Source organism: Cryptomeria japonica, chromosome 10 (assembly GCF_030272615.1).
Source record: "Cryptomeria japonica chromosome 10, Sugi_1.0, whole genome shotgun sequence".
Classification (NCBI taxonomy): domain Eukaryota; kingdom Viridiplantae; phylum Streptophyta; class Pinopsida; order Cupressales; family Cupressaceae; genus Cryptomeria; species Cryptomeria japonica.
This window is the reverse complement of record NC_081414.1, coordinates 734053614-734073570: the sequence shown is the minus strand read 5'-3', so window position 1 is coordinate 734073570 and position 19957 is coordinate 734053614.

Genomic DNA, 19957 nt, shown 5'->3' with positions numbered 1-19957 from the left:
GCTATTAGTTGTTTTATAACAACTAATTATGTTTTTTTATTTTGGCTTAAGTTCACTTAGGAGTGCTTGCTTCTAGTTGTTTTAGTTATGCATCTAGTTTAGCTTCTGTGTGTCTACTTTAGCTAGAGTTGAGCTTTTTTGGCTCTTCATGCTTGCACTTTAGTTCTCTCATTTTTAGCTCATGGCATCTTTGTGCTTTCTTTATAAGCCCCTCATTGTAAAATTGAAATTCATCCTATAATCTTTGCTTTTGAGGAATATGACATATTTATTGCTAATCTCATTTGTGGAAGGAGTTCTAGTTTTTTTTTTCTCTTGCAAGATTGTGTGGAAATTTTTTTTGTTTTGCTTGAAGGGAATTTTCAAAAAAAAAAAATTCAAAACTCAAAAGGGGTCGCATCTTTCTTTTTATCCTTTTTTTTGGTACAAGGTACACTACAGTAGTTGACATCATCAGCCTTTGACTTATTTTTTGGCAAATTACCACTAAAATAGGAATTTCTCTAAATTTAGTAGACCTCCTTTATTTTTAGCTCAAAGCCCTAAATGACCTAGTCTTAGTTTTTTTCCCATAACTTCATCATAGAGAGTAAAAATTGGAAAAATGATATACCATTGGAAAGCTAGCTTAGAGGGTTATTTGAATTTGCAAGTGGTTTGATTTGATTCTTTTCTTGGTGACTACTACAGACCTTTAAAGTTAGCCTCGTATTTTATGCTTATGAGGCCATAACTTGGGCAAATGAACTCTACTTTCCAACTTCCACATATCATCAAAAAGATCTTAGAGTCATCTATCTATATTTGTTGTTATTTTTTCTATATTTTTTCCCAAGTAATGTTTATTTAGTATTTTTGTTCACCTTATGGCTAATTACTTTGTCTTTTTTGGCTCCTAGAAACTTTTTGTTTGCATTGGATAGCTTCCCTTGGGCTATTCTACATGTATTTCCAATACTTTGCCCTCTTAGGGAATTTTGAGCATTCTTTTCATGCACTTCTTTTTTTGTAGACACACTGAGATAAAGTGTCACTTTTGCGTAAGGTTTTTTTGGTATTTTGTACATTTTGTTGTGCCTTATTTTATACATGCATTGTATTATAAAGTGTCATGGAGGGTTGTGTAGTACCTTTCATTTTTCCATCACACATTTGTCTGGGGAGTGTCCCTCCATGATAGCATCATATCTTAGTGATTTTTTCCCTACTTGTGTGTGCATTAGTTGCATACCCTTTTTTAGTTGCAAGTAATTTCTTATGCACATGTACATTCTCTTTCATGTGTGACTTGGTGACACAATTTTAGTAGACCTGTCATGCCTCTCCTTTGTCAGCATTATGGGGGTTCTATTGTTGGTGCTAATGCTTCCTTGGTTTTGTTTTGGATTTAGACACTCTTCCATTCCTTTTTTGTGGAGGTGACTTTTCCTCACTTGACCAGTGTTCTTCAGACTATTGGCACCTATATTTTTTAAGAGAAGTTTACTCTTGCACGGTTGAGTGGTGTTGTTGGAGTCACTTTTACAAATTCATGTTCCATCTATATCTTTGACTAATAGATGTTTTGACTTTGTTTGCCATCTAATTGTTTGAGTGTCTTTAGGAGAATTCATGTAGATTGTCATCTTCTTGATCCTGATCGTCATCTTGTTTTTAAAGAATGTTCTTCATTCAACACTATACGATTTAGCATTTGACGATTGTATACAGCTTCTTAGTGCTTCATATATATTCTTCACGTTCCTATTCTTTTGGGACATTGATTTTGAGGCTTCTTAATCCTTCATTCCTTTTTGCAATTCATGTTTCTTTTCATGTATTACATCTCTCACTTTTGGAGAGGGGTTTTTTCCCACATGGTTTTTCTCATTCTCTTCATTTTTAGAGTCTTCTTTTTTTATACATGGGTAGCTAATTAGGCCTTTTGTTGTCAAGACCTATTTTTGCATTCATGCATTTAGAATTTTTTCCCTCATCCTAAGTTTCACTAAGTGGTGTGTTAGATAATTTTAGCTATTAGTTTCTTTTTAACATCTAGTTATGCTTTTTTCTTTTTTGCTTGAGTTCAGTTAGGAGTGCTCACTTCTAGTTGTTTTAGTTGTGTATCTAGTATAGTTGTTGTGCATCTAGTTTAGTTAGAGTTAAGTTTATTTAGCAACTCATGCTTTCACTTTAGTTCTCATAAATTTAACTCATGGAATCTTTGTGCTTTCTTTATAAGTATCTCATCGTACAATTGTAATTCATCCTATAATCTTTAATTTTGGGGAATATGGCATATTTTTCTTGCTACTCATATTTGTGGAAGGTGTTCAAGTTTTCTATTTGATCTTGTAGCTTTGTGTTGCAAACTTTTGTGCTACAAAATTCAATAATTAATACTACCACCATCTATAATAACATTGCAAACTTTATCATTACACTTAAATCTTGTGCAAAATAAATTCTTTCTTTGGGTTGGTTCTTTCTCATCATTCAACATGGCTCTTCTAGTAACAAGAACCTCTCCTCTCTTTGGATCTTTAGAATGTGAAGACTTAGCATCTTTCCTACATGGGCAACTTGTGACTTACCCTAAGGTATTTGATATGTGCTCCTTTGATGTTGGGGACACTCATAGGCTCTATGTCCTTCTTCTCCACACTAAAAACATGTTCCATATAAGCCTCCTCTTCTTGGCCCTCATCCTATCCCTCTTCCTCTTTAATCTCCATTATTTCTTTTCTAATTCTAACTGCTACTAGATTCCTCATTCTTTTTTTGTTCTTTATTTCAATCTTTCTAAGGTCGTCCCCCAGTCTTTCCACCATGACCTCTTCCATTTTCCTTGCTCTCCAATCCTTTGTTTAGCTTCTCTTCTACCTTTAAATAAAATTGATATGCATATTCAATTGTATACACTCTTACCAATATCAACTCTTCTTGAATACTCATCTTCAACCCATTTACATAATGGGCAACCTTTTACTTGTTGGCCTTAGAATGGCATGTTCTAATCAGGACCTAATAGAACACCTTTATACACTCTTTGACATATTTTCCCGCCTTCTTCAACCCTTGCATCATTTTCAACAAATCAAGATCATTGCCAACATGAATGAATTACCTCAATTTTCCACCATCTAATCTCGTCATGCTATTTTCCCTTTACCTCTACTATTTATTTCTGGTTGAACTTATTTCCATCAAATACTAGCATGGCCCTTTAGCTTGGTCTTTACAAACTTGACCCTTTTAGGATCACTTAGTTATTCATACTCAAAATATTCTTCCATATTGTTGATCCAATCAATCAACTATTTTGGTTTAATATTTCCAAAAAATGTGGAAACTTTAATTTTTGGCCTTTTCTCAATCTTGGAGATAGCCCTTAGAAACCTAGAGCCTCATAAGGATCTCTGGCTAATTCTTGTTCTTTATCAACCTCACCTTTTGTAGATTCATCCTCACTTTCATCTCTTGCCCTAATATCAACTCCTCTACATATCTCCATTTGTAGTGCTTGGACTTATCTCTAAAGGGCTATAAAACCCTCTTCTATCACACCAACATTTCTTCCACCATGTTTCCTTAGGGGAGGGTATTTTTTTACTTTTCTCAAATATGCACAACCACAATCTTGGCGTAAACTACCTCATGTTTAGTGATCATTTTACACACTTAGTAACTTTTTCTTTGATACCACATGATGAATGGCACTCCACTTACAAACCTAAATACACAACAAAAATAGAGAAATAAATAGAAAATTTAAGAAAGAAACACATTCCTTCTATTATCTTAGGGAAATGAATTACAAAATTCAAACAATAACATGCTTCAACCACATGGGCTTTCTTTAACCACAATAACTTTTCTTCTTTTTGGCGCCCAATGGTCCATCATTTCAGTTTCCTACCTAGTTGGATTTTCATTAAAAAAAGTGTTTTGGTGGCACAACTTCCATAAGGCATAGCTTTTGACTTGGGTGTCAATTTTCTATTATAACATGTTGTAAATATCATGAAGATCTATTTGTCCAAATTTCAAACCTTTTTTAGGGCTTTTAAGGTCCTCAATTTTTATTTTAAACTTTATTGGACAAACTTCTTGAGATGAAAACTTTAATATCTTTTAAATGGTACATGATATTGAGATAATTCTTTCACCAAACATCTTATTTTTTAATTTTTCTCCTCGAGGGTAGTTTTCATGTCCATACAAACTTGAATAGGCCAACTTGCTAAAAATAAAAGGTGAATATTTTTAGTTGTTTTAAGCTTCTATCTATCCTATACCTTGTAACTATCATCATGGGCTCTAAAACAACTAAAGAAAACCATAAAACAAAAGGAAAAATACAATATTTTTGGGTTTTGCAAGATTGATCTTACATCCTGGATGCTATTGCATCAAATTTCCTATTGTAATAGTGCTTTGTGATAGTCCTTATCACATTTGGATCTAGTAGGTTGGGAATTTGGCTACCCTAACTTAGATTTTAACATCCTCATCCGATATTTCTTAATTACTTATCATTCCTAAGTAAAAAAATCATCCTCATTTATGAAGGATCTAGATTTACTTGAAACAAATTTGGTCTTGTATCCATTCTCACCTTTTGGTCTTTCATAGCATTACCAAGTTAAATCCAACACCATACTTTCAATCCAGACAATCTAATTCATAAATTCAAATCAAGGATTAATCCTTCATCTCGTTTCCTTGTCATCATCACTTTCATTCAATCCCATCATTCCTAGGTTCATTTCATGCATTCCTTGCACAAGATCACAAGATAAGAAACAACTCATGGCCTATAAATAATTCTCAATTGGAATATTTGATAATATGTTCTTTGAGGAAGTTATCCATTAAGTACCTTTAGTTAAAAAAAACATTCATTTTCATCTCACATCACACATGAGAAAGAGAAATATTATAATAACCCTGATTCACCCACATTAGAAGAATTTTCTCAAGATGCCTAATAAATAGAACTAATGCATCTTTATATCATGAAACACCCCGATCATTACCTCCTTATTCTAGCCAAGAAAGGTGTTAAACTACCTCATGAGTTTTATGTCTCCTAAATCATAGATCAATCACCTTCCACACTCCCAAATTCTAATCCCTCTTATCCCACACATCTTCCATCTTCTTATAGTCATCTTAGTACCTCTCAACCTGCCAATCCCATATCTACAACATATTTATGTGTCAAAATAACATCAAACATAATTTATATTAGCACCCAAATCATTACATCACAAATATCACAACCTCAAATGTCCATCCCTTCTCTCGACATCTCCATGTTAATCCCACTGAACACAACATACAACCTCCAAACTTTAAATCTAATTCAATCCACCTATAAACATCACAACCTCTCATCTCCAATTAACAACAAATAGCATCCCAAGAGGTATCCTATCTTAATGCATATCTTATAATATTAATCCCTAGAAATTTAGGATGACAAGCACTCAATTGGTTTACCCATAATCTTCATGGAATCATCGCCATATTTTATGAGCCAACAACCTAGTTTATCACACATTTTTCCTACAATTTCATATTTTAAATGACCATGGTGGACCTATGTAACACAAAAAATAAGGAGTGGTGAAAGATTCACCTCTTTCTTACAAATGTGAAGACATCTTGCTAGTTTCTTTGCATGGTCCATGCATAAAAAATAACTTGTAATCATATTTGTCCAAAACTTGAACCAATAAATAGGATTTAATTTAAAAATCCAATGCATAATTCCTTCAATGAAATCATTAAAATAGAATTTTATAGATGAAAACCAATAGTCACCAAAGGACTAGTCAAATATATACAAATAGTTAAAAGACAATAATAAACCTAGTGACAAATCTCTTTTTTTGGAACAAGAATAAGAACATAGTCAATGATGGTGTCACCAATTTTAAACATTCAAATACCAACAACATCATCTTCCCAAAATCATCAATCTACCCAACACAATATGACTATCCTCAAAGGGTATCTTAAATGATTTTCTCAACACAAATACACTCAATTAGGAGAACCTATAGAGGTCATCTTCCATAAACTATTCAAAGAAAACTTGATGCAACTTCAAGATTTAAAAGTACTTAGTGTCGATATACCCAAACCTCATTGGTATAAAGAGAAAATCAAAATAGAGCTAGATGCTCTATATTTTTGCCCAATCTAGGAAAATGGATATTATTTGAGATATGCATATGATTATTTGTATTATCTTATGTTGTTTTGATTTAATAAATATTCTACATCGTCAAAATCCATTCTACATGAGGTTACTAAATTAGCCATCATAGACTTCTTGGAGGATATTGTAAGAAAGTTTTTTTTCCTCATACCATTATTTATAATAGTATAAGAGCTTTTATAGGTTTAAAGATTGCTAATTGAGACATCAAATAAAATGTGTATCTCAATACTTCATCTAACTACCCAACTACCCACGAGGTAATGGTTTAGAGGAGTACACTAATAAAAACTTGATCAAGATGATGAATAGAACTATTGATATGAATTAAAATAAATAATATGCACAAACTATACTTTCTCTTTGGGTTGATAAACTCACACCCAAGAGAGCAATAGGTAGTTCTCCTTTTATCATTGTTTATGAAAGATAATCTAGGCTACCTTTTTCTTTGGAAGTATCATTATTAGAGTTGACTAAATAATTAGAACCAAAGGGACAAGAGGAAAGAATTATTATGATAGCTAAGTTGATTGAGTTGAAAGGGTTAAGGAAATCAACCATGATCACATTAGAAGAGAATCAAAAGGAAACCAAGAAACACTTTGACAAAATATTTAAAGATCATTTTTTTTAGGGAAGGAGACCTTGTTTTGAAGTGGGATATTGATACACTAGTACATTTGGGGCTCAATTCCGATGATAGTTCGTCGGAATTCTGACTACAATTCGTCGGACTGTCAATGATCAACATCATCAAAAACTTGTAGTCGGACATTCCAATGGTGCTCAAGACCATTGGAATTCTGACACTATCAAAGACTCTTTCGATGACAACCATGACTGTGCTTAGCCGTCAGTAAAACTTGATAAGTCATCAGAATTCCAATGACATCCATGTAATGTTTTGATGGTGAACATGACCGCCCATCTGACAAGAATATCGTCAGATATGCAGTATCCTTCTTGAATGTTTTGTGGGGGTTCGTCGGACTTCCAATGATGTCCAATGGAAACTAGGGCATACAAACTGATGAGAATGTTGTATGTGCATTGGTTCAGGCATCAGAATAAATTGGGTGGGCATCAAAATTTTGATGACACCCTCACTACTTATCCGACGAGGATGTTGTTGGACATACAACATCCTCATTAGATGCTTGGTGGATGGAAATATTTGAAATCATTGACCAATACAATAAAACTAAAGATTCATTATTTTGTATCAACCAACCAAATGACAATAAAAACAATTTGACAATCTAAGCATGCGATGGTTCGGGCGTTAGATGCTTGGTGGATGGAAAGATTTGAACTGATTGACCAATATGATAATACTAAAGATTCATTATTCTGTATCAACCAACCAAACGACAATAAAAAACAATTTGACAATCTAATCTTTCCACTCGAAGACGAGCCTCAAAAAACCATGTATGGTTGAAGAATTGTGTCCCACGTTAAGTTCTTCAATCCCATCAATAGCTACCCATAGGTGGCATACCATAAGATGGTATGGGAGACATTCCCATTCCACTCATACCTAGCTGAAAGCAACTTCCCATGCCCACTCCCATGCTAGGCATTGGAGGTGCTGGAAAAGCAAGGCGAAGAAGTTGAGCATACACATTTTGTAAACAAAGTAGGCACATATTTATTTTTGCAGAAGATTTAAATTGTTTATTAAAGAGAAACTTAAAATATTCACAGAATCATTAGAGTATATCAAGAACTTGAAGTAGGTATGGAAACACAAATTAAATCATATTATTCATCCAAACAAGTTCCAAAGCCACATCTTGTCTGATCAAGTCATAGCATATGAACAAGCATGATGCAAAGCAGTCTTTCTTGCCTTGCAGTTCCAAATGCAAAAGTAAGCTCCATTTCAATGCCCCAATCCAAAATGAAAATTCAAAATATACTTTAGCCTATGAGAGAGAACAACCAACTATATGTTTTACCAATTGTATACATGTTCCACAAAATACACCTGCAATTCCTCTGCAAGTTCACAATTACCAGATCGAGAACTAGTTTCCATTGCATCCTTGTAAAGATTATCCTTTTTAGATAGTGCAACATGTTAGCACATAATTTTTCTATAATTTCCTTAAAAATGCCATTTTTCTATAATTTCCTTAATTATACTCTTAAAATGCTATTTTCCAAATTAACTATGCTCTTTAAAATGCTATTTTCTTATAATTTTCTTAATTACGCTCTTAAAAATGCTATTTTATATAATTTCCTTAATTATGCTCTTAAAAATGCTATTTTTCTACAATTTCCTTAATTATGCTCTTAAAAATGCTAATGGAGGTGCTAGCAAAGCAAGGGGAAGAAGTTGAGCATACATTTTTTTGTAAACAAAATAGGTACATATTTATTTAAATTTTTAAAAATCGTTAGTAGAGTAGAACAAGTGCTCCTTGAGGCTCAATTAAGAAAAATGCATACCTATTGAGCAGCAAGATCTTTCTCTTCTTTCTCCTTGGATTTCTCTTCTTGGACAGCCTCTAACTTGTCCTTAACAAGCTCATCAACTTTTGTCATGTATTCTTGAATGAACTTTGAAAAAGAATTTTTTTTAATATTAGCTATTTAATTTTGTAGAAGATTTAAAATGTTTATTAAAGAGAAACTTAAAATATTCATAGAATCATCAGAGTATATCAAGAACTTGAAGTAGGTATGGAAACACAAAGTCAATCACATTATTCATCCAGGCAAGTTCCAAAGCCACATATAGTCTGATCAAGTCATAGCATATGAACAAGCATGAAGCAAAGCATTCTTTCTTGCCCTGAAATTCCAAATGCAAAAGTAAGCTCCATTTCAATGCCCCAATCCAAAATAAAAATTCAAAATATACTTTAGCCTATGAGAGAGAACAACCAACTATATATTTTACCAATTGTATACCCATTCCACAAAATACACCAGTAATTCCTCTGCAAGTTCATGATAACCCGATTGAGAACTAGTTTTCATTGCATCCTTGTAAAGATTGTCCTTTTTAGACAATGCAACATGTTAGCACATAATTTTAAAAATTAATTATGCTCTTAAAAATTCTATTTTTCTATAATTTCCTTTTATATATTGAGCACTTTTTCCATAAGAAAAGTTACTATTGGGTTTTATGTGTAGGTACAATCTTGTAGTGACAATCCCCATCCATTTGTGACTTCTCTCCAAAGAGTCAACCATCAAGTGGGCATATTGAGGGTGGCATTGAGACAAGATGAAGCACTATGGGTTTCCTTTTGAGGTGAGGAGGCCTGGCAAATAGGTTCTTGGGATTGATCAAAGTGCACGAGTAATTATCAGAAAGGGTAAAGCTCCCATGCAGAACAGAGTTTTTATTCAGATTGTATTAAATCCATTACCATTTTTTGTATCTTAAAGGAGTTGAAAAATATTGAAATTTCATATTATTGGTATAAGTTATACCGATGAGGGCACTTAAACTAACAAAGACCAATTTTACACCAAGATACCATATACTGATGAGAGAGCGTAGCAAGCCGGAGTTGTACTCATCGACAGAAGTTATACTGATCAAGGAGCAAAGTTGAGGAGAATTGATGCATTGGAAAAAACTATAGCGATATGACCCATCGACATAATAAACACTAGCGGTAGTAGTGGATAATTATCTTGCTAATAGCCGATGAGGCTATCGATAAGACATACCGATAAGAGTGGTGAAAAGAAGAGTCCATTGGTATAGCCAAAGCGATCGGTATGTGTTACTTTGAGCCACCCTAACGCCCGAAGAAATCATCGGTGAAACATATACTGATGGAACATACTCTATCAAGAAGACTTTGCTTATCGGTATGTTTCATTTTGGATTACCCCGATACCCGATGAAGGAGAAGATTGATTGAGTGGAGCGAAGACACTATCGGGAAGATCTATGCCGATGGTGAAGCCCATCGAGGAAACAATGCCTATCGCGATAACACTAAATGAGCTCACCCAATGCCCAATGAGAATATTGGTTTGAGATATACTGATGAGGAGGAAAAGGAATCATCAGCTTAGGGTATCCCAATAAGATAAAGTATGATGTCAAAGAAGATAAAGGGTTGTTCAAAGAGTGCCAAAAGGGAACTATTCATCAGGGAGACATATACCAATGAGCCATTGTCATGTCAGAATTCAAAACCAAAATTTTTAAAAATCTTCTATTTAATATTTGCAGTAGATGCATCTATGGTTTGCACAAGGCAAATTTTATGAGAAGTTCATTATTGCAAAAGAATATGGTAGAACTAGAAATTGCCTTGTCTAAATAGTACGTTGGTGAAAGAAGAATACACAAATAGAACACATTACACCTTTGAAAAATAGAGCAGAGGATTGTAATTGCAAAAATAGAAGCTTCAAGTTCAGTAGGAAAGAAGAGGGTGGCCAAGAGCCTTGACTCTAAGGAAAAGAAATGAAAAACTGAAGAGGTGCCTTGAGTCAGGAGGCTAAACTAATACATGATAGACCAAATGTAGGCACCCGACCCAAAATCCAGAAGGTTGAAGAAGCACCTATCAGGGAGAGACCAATTAGAAGACAAGTACAAAGAGGTCAGAGATGTCTGGACCAAGGTCAGGGGACATGAACTATTTATGTTTGACTATTTGAGGAGGAGAAAGGAGATGTCGCTCTGTAATCCTTGGATGACAAATTTAGGTAATCTAAGAGTCCCCAATGTTTTTGTAAACATAAGATTGCTAGAGGTTTTGGTGAGGAATTATAATTCAGCAAAGAGGTACATTCAGTGCCCAAATGGGGAAGCATTTATTAGATTTTATGCGAGTACCATAAACGAGGTTTTCAATTTAGACCCCAATCCTGATAAGCCCTTGTCCTTTGGGGAGTTGGAGGAATAATACCTCAGAATGGACACTATATATTGGCTGGAAATTTGCCATTCACAAGAGGCAGATAGGAAAATTAACAAAGGAAGATGGGCCACCATTCAGCATTGATTTGTTCAGACACTACTTGTAGTACACATATATGTCATGTGAACAAGTAGAAGGGGTGGAGGTATGTGATCTAGTAAGCACTGGGCTACTATTGTTAGCCTCTGATATACACATGTATGAACCTAGGCCTTTTGACTATGCAACATGTCTAGAGGAGAGGTTGCATGAAGGTTTTTTAAACCTTACAGATGATACTCATCATGATTTTTTTTTTTATTCACTATTGATGCATCTAGTGTTATTTTATGGATATGTAAAGGGTTTTTGGCTTGACGGCCTAAAATTAAATACCAAGAATAGGGAAGGTGAAGAGCAGCCCATCCAATTGTGGACTTCTCTTTGGGATTCTCGATATATGATGTCCAACTATATTAAGTTTCAAGAACTTATTGTGATGTCATTGTGCCAAATGTATGGGATTTCATGTGAAGGGTCTATCTCTGACGAGATCAAGAGGTTCCTAAGACCCAGGGATTATGATGAAAGACACATTGTTGATCATAACTAGGGGAATGGTTTGTAAATAAGGATTTTACATGTTTTAGATTATATGGATTTGAGGGGAGCCCCTATATGCTGCCAAAACTAGTACCAGACATAATAGCTTATCTAGAGATTATGAGGAAATTGAGTGTGTCCAATGCTAAACATTTTGTAGATATGCATAAGCAAGCCTTCCTTCCTGAGATAGTGAGTTTTGATGATTTCACCATAATGTTAACCAAATCTGATTGATAAGAAGCTGATAGAAGAATACAATTTATTTGAGCATTATGCCAGGAAAAACCATGATCCTGAAGGATACATTCACTCTTGCAAGAAGAGGCAGAACTTGGGAGGTTATCTGCATGTTAGTATTGAGGTTGGAGATATCTTCAAGAACATGGAGGATGCAGAGGCCAAAGAGGTAATTGATCAGCTGAATAATGAACTGGCATAAAAGAGACAAAGACTCCAAGAAATTGAAACTGAGGAGGAGGAGGCAGAAAGTGAATCTGATGAGAATGCAATTGTCTCTAGATGGCAAGTCCTAGAGAAGGAAGAATAGACATACATGCAGGGCCAAATAGAGACAGCATTAAAAGTTCATGCTGACTCTCAGTTAGAGGAGTTTTCTACTTTTGTTGCTGATGATGTTTTTATTCATTGCATATAATTTAAATCATTCTTGTACAATTCTAAAGGGAAGAAATTGAGGGACTCTATTCCCAACATAATGCTTGATAATGAGGCTAAGTTGTTAAAGAAATTAAAAGAGGAAATTGATGCAAAGATAACCACAATGACCCCTCAAAAGGGGAGGCAACTTCTTATAGAGGCTTGGGTGATTTCTTTTATCTTTGATAGTTTATTGCATTCATAAAACAAGGAATTCAAATTGGATATACAAGGTGTAAACGATGTATTTATTGGTTCAAGATTTGATCAGGATGAGGAAGCTTTGTTGTTATGGGCTCTGTACCCTCCCAACAAGAGACCAAAGATCATTGATGTTGACAAGGCCTTTGGCCATATGATGAAACCAAAATTTGGTGAAATTGACCCAATTGTTTCTACTAATATCTGAGTGGATATTTCAAAATTCAATAAAGCACATATGGTTAGAGTAGTGAGGGAGAGGAACCAGTACAAGGTGTTGTATGAATAAATGCTAAGGAGAAGTGGGCAACATGTGCCAATGGTTCTTACTTTGGATAGCTCTCAATGGAAGAAAAAATGTGAGTTGCAGCAAGAAAATAAAAGGATATTAAAATAGATGCAAAGTGTGAGGGCAGATATTGTTGTTGTATTACTAACTAAAAGATTTGAGGTTTTACAAGGCTTTCTGGAAGAATTTTGGATAGTATTTCAAAAGAACATGGAAAATGCAGTTTCACACAATAGAATTTCAAACAAATTGGGAACAAGGTTGCATGATAAAACAATGGCCAAAGTGGAATCAAAATAAATTGAAAAAATAAAGAGGTTGCTGGCCAAACACAATAAATTTGATGAAGAATTACAATTTGAATATGATGAATGCAAACACACTATTCAACATGGTTTCCCAGAGTTAATTGATCAAAAGGGTGAGATAAAAGATAAAGATGTATGGATCTCAGAATGTTGTAGTCTTCTCAATGCTGCCCTTGATATTGCCCAAATTGATGGAATTGAATTGAAAGAGACTGTGAAACAGATGGAAAACTTTGTCACGCTGGAAGTCATTGTCAGGGATATCATCCATGATTTAGACACGTATAAGTCAGAGAAGTACTTGGAGCGTATCCAGAAGTGCAGCAAGATGTTGGGATACCAGACCTTATGTCTAAGTTGGAGCCCAGAGTCATGTTTTTATAATATGTTCATATTGTAAAGCCAATTTTTAGGAAGTTAGTTTTTGTTAGTTTTAGTTTTAATGAAAGGGTGTGCCCTTTCACTTTCAAACTAAATCCTCATATATAAATGGAGGATCTTTTAGAACAAGTGGGGGAGATACCTCAAGTTTTATGATCTTATCAAGACAATTTTATATCAAAGTTGATGGATGATACATATTGAAATCAACTGGTTTGATTATCTATTTTCAATATAAATTTCAAGTGTTCTTCATTCTGAATGGTATATTCTTTTCAATTGATTGATTAGTTCCATGTGATAAATCTATTTTATTAGATTGCATCAATGTGCTATCTTATGCTATTGTGATTGAGACTAATTTCCAGTTTGAGCATCATTTTGAAAGGTTGGTTGGCAAGTTTTAAATTGTCTTATTGGTCTTTCAAAGCAAAGTTAAAATTCAATAAGACTAACTACATTTTATATTTTATTTACATTCTATATAGATGCTTTGATGTGATGGTATTGTTTTGAAAACAAGTTATTAAAATTGTCTCCATGGTTATACGTAGGATCTTTCAATTTGAAATAGTATGAAATCAGTAAGGGATGAAGACACTGGTCTATTGTTGATCTGATATAATTAAATAAGCTATTTTTAGAAGCAATCTTCATCAAGGAATCATACTTTTAATTTATACAAGCACAACTTCATAAAAATTTATAAGTAAGCATTTCATAATTTTCAGCAAGCAATAAATATAACTAGACAGAATTCAAGAATCATTTGCCTCCTTGAAGGGTCACTGGTTTTTTTTCAAATTCACTATAGAAAAGCCTTTAACTAGAATTCAAGAAGTTCATGTTTCTCAACCTAATTGAAATTCAATATCATTAGAAAAGTATTCAAATGCTAAATTACATCCCACTTTAACTTAAATGAAAGAAGCAATAGAGAAGTTCCTCTCACCCTCTGAGCAAGCCCTATCTGATCAAAGTTATCGTGCATATCTATAGATTCTTGAAGCCTATCATAATCTTCCTCTTCTACAAAAATTTTATTCAAAGCCTTATTAGTAGCAGCTACATTGTTGCTCTTTACTACAACCATGTACGGCTTCACAAGACGGAGATGTCCAACGTGGATAACAAATACAACAGAACAAAATATACTCATGAAATTTTTCCAAACCAAATAGCTACTAAAGAGAACATCTAGAAAAACTTAATACCAAAGTAAAAGACATCTTGGTAATCCTAAAAATACTATCAGAATAAAAAATTTGAGATCCATACCTTACGCATGATGTCAAACACTCGTGTGTGGTCTACCCTAAGGGAAAGGAGATTCAAGAGGTCATTAATAAGATCTGGGTGTTCTTGCAAATAAAAGTGTACAACTTTATAGTACAATTCAACATTGACCACTTTAACTACAACATCTTTGAATTGCATTTGATCCCATGCCTCTGGAGAATGGTTCATGATAGTAGTGGCACTATTATCATATTAATCATCTTGAATATATAAATATGTAAGTTCCTTCTAGTGTTGCTGCTCATCACAAACATGGATATGAGTTCATCAAAGTGACCCATGTTTGGATAGTAATCACTGACCTCTTCCAAGTCATCCACCTGGAACAAAAAAAAATGTCAGAACAAAAAAAATATCAATTTCTCACCTTCACAATTACACAACACTACAGATGAACCTTCCCAAATTATCATGAAAAAAAAACTTAAAAAATAAACCACTTACTTGTGGTGTTGTTGTTCACGTTCACTTTGTTGGACCCTACAATTAAGATTCAATATACATTATTCAATTAGATTAACTGTGCAACATAATGAAATATTGAAAAGTGTGTTATCTTATTGAGATTCTCTTGGTTTCGAGAATAGTTTAATATTCTCTACTTAACATGGCCAACCATATGAAGATGGAAGCTCATTTGTCCCCCCCCCCCCTAACATCACTCTAAATTCCCCGTTAACATCTAACATTCATTCATTGTTTCATCCATTAATAAAATATAACATTCATTCATCCTCACATAATGTTCAATAACATATAGCATTCATTAACACTCATTAACATGCAATATTCATCAATATTAATTAACACATATCATTCATGAACATTCATTAGCACATAATTACATTCATTAACACATAAAAATCAGTCATTATCAAATAATGTAGATTACAATCATTTTTTTTTATTTTTTATTTTTGAAGCTATGTAAAGTCTAAGTGGAGTATCATTTTCTTCATCATTTCCCCCCTCTTCAGTTGTTCTGCCCTTTGCTCGTGATCTCGATGTATGCCTAGTCCTCTTCCGAGGATGAGGACACCGATGCAAAGGGGGGTCCTCTGTAATAACAAAGAAATGGGTTAAATTCAAATCATTTTTTAATTTTTGCTACAAGTATTTCATTAATTTAAAGAACATAACTGTGGCACTCTCCTGATGGGGCCACATCATCTTTGAAATCATTTTATCTAGCCTCAACCTCAACATGTTGAACACCCTCTAGATTCTCTGGAGTTGAAATATGAAAGGTTACATTAATCAATACACCAATTGCAATTAAATTTGTTTAAAGGAATAATAGTGGTCCTCTTTACCTGACTGGGGAACATCACGTTCTTGATGTTGTCTACCCCGATCATGCTCCACTTGGTCACCACCGACTACATGCTCTAAAATATTAACAAAAAAGGTTGCATTAATTTCTACACCAATTTCAATTTAAAATGTTTATTTGTATTAATAATTACATTAAAAAATTGAATAGCAAATGAATACCTCCACTACTGGGATGCACATCCAGACCTTCATGTGGAGGTTGTGTTCCACGATTATCAGGCTTCATTCCAATGTCATTCGCATTGTTATAATTGCTTGCTTAATTAAAACAAATAAATTCACTTTATGTTAGAACTTAACATCAAATAGATTATTGGTAAAGTAATCAAATTGAAATTATTTTCATATAGCTTATTTACCAGTGTGATGGATGTACCAGAATCTCATGTTTGCCCACTCAATTCTCGTAGCCATTTAGCCATGGCTATATAGCCTTGTTGGTAGGCAATTCTCATGTCATCTTGTGTGGGAGCTCTATTGAATTGAGGGCCCTGCATTTTTGCTTAGTATTGTGAATTTTGTTTTCAATTTATAAATATTTTGATGTGATATTTCATTTACTAATACTTACAATTCGTGCGGCAAGTTTCATATAACCACCAGAGTCGAGTCTGTGTTGCCTGTGCTTTTCTTATCTTGCCTTGGTTGCCTTTGATGTGTCACTCAGTCTATGAAAAGTTTGAAATATGTTAGATTATATAAATATAAAAAGTAATTAGTACATAATTACATTCTTAATAGTATCACATACCTTCTTTTGGCATTTGGTGGTGTATTTCCTTCTTTCCTTTCAATTCTCTCCTTCGCATCCAAAATCAGGTCCTTCCACTCCCTCTCTGGAATCATGGGGGGACACTCATACTTTACGTTCTTCTCTAAATGTGTCATGTATTGGTCCCTGACATACTTTAAATATGTGCCCACTTTTTCAAGGAGCTTGGTTTTGTCGAATGTATCATTTTTGAACAACTCAACCATACGGTTTGTGAGTTCATCTTTTAACCTGTTTTCTTGGTCATTCCACCTTTTAAGCAAAAACAAACCTATTAGATTGAGAAATGAACTGAATCTACCTTTAATATAGTTCAAGAAATGGATCAAAGGAAAACTATTATAGAAATGATGTGAAATAAAAATAGTGGATTAGGGTTAGTTCACATATGATGTTCCACCTTTTATGTATGGTGGGCCCAAACATCTGCAATGCAATGTCATTAAGATTTTTATAAAAAATATCATTTCTTGCAAAAAAATCATGGGATCATTAGTCCAAAACGAGTGATCAGTAAGTAAATTACAATTACACTATATATAATAATAATTTTAAAGTACCTGGAGCCTTATGTATCTTCAAGGGATTCAATTCTTCGTCGCTAACCACCAATGTGGTCTGCAACATTCTCGTACTAGAAATATGGGAAGATTCGGGAAATGATGGTATGTTATCACTAGTATTTGCCTCTGGCACATCCTCATGTGCATCTCCTACTACAGAAAATGAATCCACTATGAAATGCCCCCAAGAAAGAACACTTCAAGGGAAATAAACACATAACAAAAGAGAGAGCAAAAGAGGGATCTACCAACAGTGGGCGGGTCAACATGACAAGCAATAGAGGATGTTTGCATGTTGCTTATTTCCAATATTGTAGTCGGCAGTACAGATGGGGATAACCTCGAATGAGGTGGCCTTTCTATAGGAACATTGACAACACCTAAAGAATAATACATTAAATACATGAAAACTACAAGAATTGTAAACAAGGATGAACCTTTATTAAAAGTTGTAAAGAAATATGAACCTTTATTAAGTGTTCGATGCTAATCTTAATGATACAACAGTATGAAGAAGAATAAGGAAGGTAGATTTTGATGCAGGACAAAGGTATGGAAATTTGTGACAAGAGGGCAATGTAAGTGATAAACTGGTATAGTCCTTACAAAAGATAGTCCATGGAATCTATTTATTTAGATTGTTTCAATGTGCTATCTCATGTTGTCAAACTTCACACTATCTTATTGGTCTTTGTAATGTCCCTACTTTGAAATATAATTTAATAATAGTAAATTAAAATACAAGTGATCAGATCATATCAAATGAGAAATTCTAATTATGCAACTAAATACTTTATTAACAGTTTAATAAACTATTATTACAATCATATATGCACACAAAACTTATTATTATTCATTCTAAAGAGAGAGCAATAGTATAGATAGGGAAAGGCCCATGTAAATAACACTAGCATTAAAAAAGGAAGTTCACAAGTCCAAAGAAGGAGTAGTTTTAATGAATAGAACATGGCCATCACCTGCACTACCTGCAATACCCTGATCATGTCCACTAGGTTGATGATGACACATGAAGTTCTATAAAACAACATGTACATATTTTAGCTAGTGACATAAAAGAGTATAAAATATAAACCATTATTGAACTTTTGTTATAACTAAAGCTTTCATTACTACTTACTCACATGTTTTCTACTTCTTGCATCAATTGATTTAGCCTATCTTTTATCTCGTCAGTCTGAGGTTTCATGCATACCAAAGAAACAATCTTTATTAATTTTTGTGATGGACATTTTTATCACTTCTACAGGGTTTGTGGAAATTGTGTAGTCCTTATCGCTTAATGTTGTGCTGAGGTGCTGATGTAAGGGAGGTTCCTTTCCCTTTCCTTGAACATCCATCTATGACAAGAATATTATTAACACTATCAAAATTACTCCAAAACACTTAAGCAAATAACATAATAATGTAATAGTTTGCTTCTATCTAATTTGTACAATTACAAAGAGGTTTACCTACTCAGTAGAAGTGTCAGGACCTAGATCCCTATCTATGCTATGTGACGGATCAAGGTCACCCTGTGAAAGAAAAAATATAAACATGTTAGCGAAATGAAACAAATAGACTTGGCAAAAAAACTTAATAATAAGATGGTATAACTTCGAGTCATTAATTGGAGGTTGGTTTAAATGGTATATAGTACGTACCACCCCCATGTTAGTAAATTTGTTTGTATCTATATGATTTAAATTATAATCGATTATCAGCTCTTCCCCTTCACTTATTGATTTTATCGCACATACAAATACACAATTTCCCTCACATGCCTCAAATATGCAATTGGGTTGCTTATTAGTTGACCCAAGTCATGTACTATTTATAAAACCTGTAATATTCCTTGTTGCTTTTGGCCCTCCATCAATGTATACAGTCACTTGTTTACTTTGATCATATCTTTCTATTGTATATAATTTTCTAGCAGTGCATACCTACGCATACTTTTTTAATATCGAATAATCTCCATCCAATTTGTGTAATTGTAACAAGGTCCGACATACTCTATCAATTCAATAACTTTTTTATAACAAACATTTATACCGCCCATGGAAAATAGGCCCAAACCATGTAACGATGAAGGTGCTATGCGATATATCTTCTCGTTAACACAAAAATTGATGTTTATTGGAGGAAGTTACTTAGGTACCCATTATTTTTGTAGATGTTTGTACCTCAAGGGCACCTCGATGTCGCCTTTAGTCTCATCATCATAAGAATATGACCCCCCTTGAGCAAGGAAAAATTCCATGTGTTTATTGAATTTTCTTCTAATCTTTTGACCTCTAGTTGATCTCCCTATTCTAGACCTACTACATGTCTCACTTTCATCAACTATTCCTACATTTCCCTCACTCGAGGAAGACACATCTGCAAATACCTATTTGGTGGTACCTGCACTCCATCAAATGAGAGAGTTAGTTGGTAATGAGAGACA